The sequence below is a fragment of the Mirounga leonina genome, unplaced genomic scaffold, assembly GCF_011800145.1.
Source record: "Mirounga leonina isolate KUSES-001 unplaced genomic scaffold, KU_Mleo_1.0 Mir_224, whole genome shotgun sequence".
Classification (NCBI taxonomy): Eukaryota; Metazoa; Chordata; class Mammalia; order Carnivora; family Phocidae; genus Mirounga; species Mirounga leonina.
Window position 1 is genome coordinate 16,604,649 of NW_023270615.1, and position 6,680 is coordinate 16,611,328.

The window sequence follows — 6,680 nt, forward strand, 5'->3', positions numbered from 1 at the left end:
GTTTATTTTTGAATAAAAACAATTACAGTCATTCCCCCCACCAACACACACAGGCAGAAGAGCACATCCTCCTTCATGAAGCTACCAGCTCAACTGAACGCCACTTCAAAGAGGGAATACAAAAGATAGAGCGCAGTACAAATACCCAGTATTGCCATCAGCTCAGTCACAACGGTGGCTTTGTCATCAGAAGTAATGGGAAGAACGAAAGAAGAGATGAACGTTCGGATTACAGGGATTCACAAAATAAGTTTTGTCTTCCTTGAAGGGCTTGCCAAGAAAAGAGATTAGACATCAGAAAGAAGAAATGTGAGAGCCACAGAGAGGAAGAAGTTTTGGAAAATGAGTTCTCCCAATTATCGTATCTGGTTGTTTAACTTCGTGGCATGTATCTGACTATTTGAGCTGCTTTCCTTGCGATTCACTCCAACATGAGTGGAATTGAATTAGCATGATTATTTTAAATGGAAGCTATCTTACAAAAAGAGTTTAAGACCTAAAACTGATAATATGATTACTTGCTAATGATTTTTAAATATCACGTGGGAATCTGTTAATAGTGATGTTTAGCAGCTGATATTTCGAGTCTCCAGCTCATCTCCATATCATCAAGTGAAAATCACATTTCAGTGTACTCTTTAGCTCTATAGGACACCCCCTCCCACGTGTCGGGATTAAACCTTAGGTCCTGGGGGACTTGATCTAAACTTGAAGAGTCATACATAGATGGTTTGGGAGCATCAATCAATTACCTGTTTGAATTTAAGAGACTAAAATAGCCATTGGCAGTAATGTCAACTGCATTCAGGCTGAACACCACTTGCACGTATGCTTCACAGGTGTGATTTCTATCTTATAATCTGTAAAAATTGAAATGAGGCACTGGAAGGTAAACTCAAAAGATATTAACTAAATTATGTTTGTAACACACTGAACATTATCTCTTAGCGTATATTTGAAGAACCCTGACTCACATAGGACGTATTTCCAGGGAAAAGACATGTATATAATGTTTTAGAGAATAGAATAAAATTATTTTCATAATATATGTATATATGTAAGTGTATTTGTTAGCCAAAATCCATTTCTAAACCTTTATTCTATTCATCAGACTCAGTACTTCTCTTCCAAAAAGATTTGCCCATATAAAGTCATAAAGGCTCAACTCTTAAAATGTATGCATATCTGTGTAGGAGAAATAAAGATGCATTATAAACCATATTCAATTCTTTAAATTCGTGTTTCATCCCATAAATTGGACTGCATTGCATAATATTCCATAAGTACTAAATACATACTAAAAATTGGAAATTTGTTTATCTAGATGATAAACAATTGACCAGAAGGAATGACCTGAATTATTACAAATATCTCAAAAAAGAAAGATTATTTATAAAGCCTTTTTCATCTGAAGTCCAGATCTTATGATATGGATGGAACTTCATTTAATATGTTTATAGTTTCCTGGTTTCCTTTGAAAAAAAAGATAAGAAATTCCTCAAAGGAAAAAAAAGGAAACAAAACAAAACAAAAACAACACCCAAGTTAATCCAGTTTATGTTAGTCCTTATTTTACTAGATCTTACTTAATTTAAAATCAATTTGGGGCGCCTGGGTGGCTCAGTTGGTTAAGCGACTGCCTTCGGCTCAGGTCATGATCCTGGAGTCCCTGGATCGAGTCCCGCATCAGGCTCCCTGCTCAGCAGGGAGTCTGCCTCTCCCTCTGACCCTCCCCTTCTCATGTGCTCTCTCTCTCTCTCTCAAATAAATAAATAAAATCTTTTAAAAAATAAAATAAAATAAAAAATAAAATAAAATCAATTTGAAATCTGTTGTGATATGTACTGCTTAATTAAGTAGAAGCAATTAGACAAATAACATTTCAAGTACAGGTGTGCTCAGCCATTCTGGTAATTCTATTTAAAGATGCATTAAGACAATAGGCTGAGATTCCTGAATAGAATTTAATTCAAGGAGTTCTGGCTAACAAGAAGGTCACTTCTAAAAGCTTGTGCCCGATCCTATAAACACCAATTTAAAATATTGCATGATATCTTTGGATCGAATTTTGCATCAACTTTTGCAAGCATACTCTTGCAACTTTTAGGCCTAGTCACAAAAATAATGCAGGCACATAGTTTAAAAAGTCAAATAGCACTAATATATTTACTCTGACCATTAACTTTTCACAGCAGGTGTGCAACTTTGGACGAGTCATTTAACCTCTCTGTGTGTCAGCTCCTCATCTGTAAAATGGGAGTAATAATGTATTGAACTCATAGGGATGCTGTGAGGATTCAAGGAGTAAAGGACTCAGGACATCTGACCACAGCAGGTGCTTACTACAACCCACCATTTTTCTCAGCGTCCCCACCCTCAGCCCTCAACTGTGACCCTCTTGACTCCTCGAAATAGCCGCCATCTCCCTTGGAACAGACTCGGAGTTCCTTCTCTCACTTAAGTGCAGTCTGTTAAAATTTTAAAATTTGGAAAGCACCCGCATGCTTTTTTCTTCTTATCCTCCTTAAGAGAATGTGGAATCCTTGTTTCCCTGAGGGTTTGATCCAACACTCAAAATGCCCTCAATGTCTGAATCATCAGCAACTTTGGAATGGAGTCTGAATTTACACCTGGATGTACACATGGATATTTCTAGCTCAGAACGTAGTCTACAGAGTAAGCCCCTGCTTCTGTCTCATGGCTCCTTCTAAAGCTATGTTTCTCTAGAATTTCTGAAGATAGGGAGAGGCATGCCTTCTGGTACAACTGCCTATTTCATGCCTGAGGAGGTGGTCCCTCTGCTGGAAAGAGTGTAAAGACTCGTCTTTGCCCCAAATCCTCACCTGACTCAACTCATGGGCGTTCCAGCGTCATGCTCAACATTGGAAGTTTCGTGCTGTAGCCTACTCCAGGGATGAAGGACAGATGGAAGAGATCAAATCCCACAAAGGCACCTGCTGAAGCAGGATCTCAAGATCCCACCCACAGAGCTTTTGATGAGAGGTACTTTTGTTCCAGAGAGAGGCTGGAATTCCCTGGAGATGGAGTTTCAGGCTCAGAAAGTTCCTGAAAATAAATAATACAACGGCATTACAAATTTCCCAATTGAGGATAGGGAAGGTCATGTATGAAAATGTCCTTGGGACATTATTGAAATTCTTTGAAGGACTTTGTTGTCCTTCAGGTTCTTGAGGGGTTTATCAAAACCCCAGAGCCACAGAACTCCTCTTTGTCCCCATTATCATCCGACTCAACTTCTATTTTAAGTTATGGATCTTTAAGGGCATACACCATGATTTCCTTCGTAATGAAACTGCGAGGCCCGCCCCAAATCCCAACCGCAGTCAACCCCGGACTAAAAATTCTGCCATTTGCAACAACATGGGTGAACCTGAAGGACATCCTGCTAAGTGAAATAAGCCGCACCCAGGGGGACAAACACTGCATGATCTCACTTACATGAGGAATCTAAAATGGTCAGACAGATAGAAGCAGAGAGTGGAATGGTGGACGCCAGAGGCTGGGGGAGGGAAAACGAGGAGGATTTAGTCAAGGGTACGAGGTTCAGTGATGCAGGATGAATGGAGTCTAGAGATCTGCTATACGGCATCCTGCCTACAATTAAAAATATTGTGCATTTAAAAATTTGCTAAGGGGATAGATCTTATGTCAAGTGTTCTTTTTTTCCCCAATTCTATTTATTTATTTATTTATTTATTTATTTATTTATTTATTTAATTTATTTATTATGTTCAGTTAGCCAACGTATAGTACATCATTAGTTTTTGGTCTAGTGTTCAACGATTCATTAGTTGTGTATAACACCCAGTGCTCTTATCACAGAATAATAAAAAGTAAAGAGGGTGAGAGGAAAAACAAAACAAAACAAAAAAAAGCCCTGCCTAGCAAAGAGTGTGGGCCACCCCCCCAACACACATACACACACACCTGGAGGGGGAGTGAAGCATTGTTCATAAGAGCAGGCAGCACGTTGATTCTCAACAGGAGATCACATCTGGGGAGGCAGGTGGGGACTGGACAGTCAAAAAAATCACAAGCATGGCTTCCCAAAATTCATACACATTCTTATACACACTTAGAATTCCAGAAATTGTAAATGTTCATGATTAACACGGTACAGTTATCTTTCAAGTGGTAAAGACTGTAGCACCTCTGCTTCCTGCCCCAGTCCCAGCATCACTGGCCACCACCTGGTTCTCTCCTCCAAGATGGTCACAGGCACATCTCCATCCTCTGAAACCCACAGAGTAACAGTGAGTTTAGCCATCCTCAAAGCAGTCCTTATAAATGGGTTTCACAAAGCAAGGGGAGGGGGAAGGGAAGTTAGTTCTGGAGCAAGGAAGGAAATATGAGTCAGCATGTGCTTCTGCAACAGTCCCGGCATCGTGACGTGATGCCCGTCAGCCACGCCCTGTCCCATGCTCACTTTGCCCTCAAGCAGCACTTAGCTCATTGCCTTCTTTACCCGGTGACCCAACCCAGACCTTCATTTCGAGGACATTGAGACCTTCCTGGTCCAGCCAGTGTGGTATTGTTGCTGCTCCATTAGTTTTGATAAGATACAGAGTGTAAGGAGGCCAAGACACAGGATCCCTTGATAACTGGGATAGGATTCCTTCTGGCCATCCCATGACCCTTTCCCCTCCAACTTACCCAGTGATTTGCAGAGACTGGGATACCAGGAAGCAGTCTCAGCCATGCAGTGGGACCACTGTTGTGCCTGCTGATGGAAGCAGCCTTCTCGTGGGTCTGACAATGTCTAAATCCAGGGTCCCCAACTGAGTGGCAAGAAGAAAAGTGTGAGCAGGTCATCACATGGTTCATAAGTGAAAGCGAAAGCGGTTGCTAATTCAAGTCATAACCGAGTCCTATAAAACAGTATGCTGGGGAATCAGCCAGGATGCAACCCCGGGGCACGGACAGGTCCAGCTTAGCTAGCCCTGCACACGCCGCGCGCTCCCCCATTCCCGCCAGAGAGGCCACTGTCCCCGCATGCTCCAGTAGCCATTGGAGAAGAGTTGCCATCACCACCACAAAATCCAGTTGCTCCTTTATCTTTGCCCCACGTGTTCCTGATTGTGTCTTGGGCTGGAGGATCGCATCGGCTGAGTCCAAAGCTTAGGCCTCCTAGCCGGCGGTCAGAACACCAAGAAGATAGAATCTGTCCCCTTCATCCATTATCAGCATGAAGTCATGACTCCAGAATATAACAGCTGATCCTGCCGTTCACATGTTCGTTCCTGATTCCCAAACAGTTCACAGAAGCAAGTAGGGACCTCCGAGAGCTTCCGGCCACGTGCTCTCAATTTGCTTTTTAGTGCCGATGAAACAGACTCCAAGCTCACATGGTTCCTTCCCGGCAGAACTGGAATTAAGATCACACCTTGAGAACCTGTGAATACCACACATTCTGGTTATTCGGGTCATCCTGCAAAAGCAGACTTGTTCCAGGGTTTTCTTCTCTGAGTTGGCAGAGAGAAAGCATACGGAAGCAGTGCGCCGCGTCTCCCCCTGAGCCAGCAGCTCTGGATGGAGCGCGTGCTCATGAAAAGCACCTTAATAGCCAGACGACCACTGGTAGGTATTTTAGGGATAGTACTCAAAATAGGGAAGACTAGTCCTCCCCCATATTAGGTCAGGCAGAGTTTTCTTCTTAAGCTACTTTCTAAGTCATTTTTATCCCCCTAAGAAGTAGCAGGACAGAATCATTGCTAAGTGAGCTGAATGGGCTCTGGGCCAAGCCGCTGATGACACAAATGAAGGGCGCAGCCTCGGAGGCTGGCTGCCCCGGGGGCTCTTCCCAGATCTGGTGACCCAGTGTGGTCTCAGGCCCACACTAACCGAGTGCCCACCACTTGCCCAGCATCACAGTTGATGTTACAGAGAAATAACAGTCACATTTCCTGCCCTATTACAGAAGGTATTATCATGACTTTCTTAGTGAGAGTGCATTAAAACAGCATTTTTTAAAAAGATTTTATTTATTTGACAGAGAGAGAGAGAGACAGCAAGAGAGGGAACACAAGCAGGGGGGAGTGGGGAGGGAGAAGCAGACTCCCTGCTGAGCAGGGAGCCCGTCGCAGGGCTCGATCCCAGGACCCTGAGATCATGACCTGAGCTGAAGGCAGATGCTTAACTGACTGAGCCACCCAGGCACCCCTAAAATGGCATTTTTAAAGTAAATCTTCCCCAATGTAAATATGAACATATGAATGTTTTTGGTCTTACACACTCATTAATATCAACAATGAGGACCGAAGGGGTACAATTAAAGCAGGAAAAAAACAACCCTTTCCTTTCTCCGTAAAAATGTGTCTCAGAATAACCAGGCTTACAAAAGCTAGGAATACAAAGGCTGATGATGAAAAATATGTGATTGGGATAGCTCCAATTAGACACTTTCTAAAATATTTTTCTTTCTTCTGACTAAAGTATTTTAGGCTGCAGAGAAGCTCGTTAGCTGTAATGGGACTCATTGAAGGATGATTCTTGAGAGAGAGCACAGAGGCAGCCTGCCGTCAGGCACGTGTGGGGGGGACGCTGTCCATAGCCCCAAATCTGGCAGAAACCACACAGCATGAAGCCAGTGTGTGAAGACACAGGGTGCCGTGTGGGAAGGAACAGAAGGTGGTTCTCAGGGAAGATCATGGGTCAGGGGC

At 43.0% G+C, this 6,680-nt stretch overlaps 1 long non-coding RNA gene across 1 annotated transcript; it reads right to left on the reverse strand.

Moving 5' to 3' along the window:
- Positions 1 to 1,482: 1,482 nt before the first annotated feature.
- LOC118026359 lies at positions 1,483 to 5,436 on the reverse strand. The gene is made up of 3 exons (XR_004683537.1): positions 4,675 to 5,436; positions 3,949 to 4,254; positions 1,483 to 3,066 (listed from the first exon to the last, which is right to left on the reverse strand). It is a non-coding gene; the product is annotated as an uncharacterized LOC118026359 (long non-coding RNA).
- Positions 5,437 to 6,680: the final 1,244 nt, after the last annotated feature.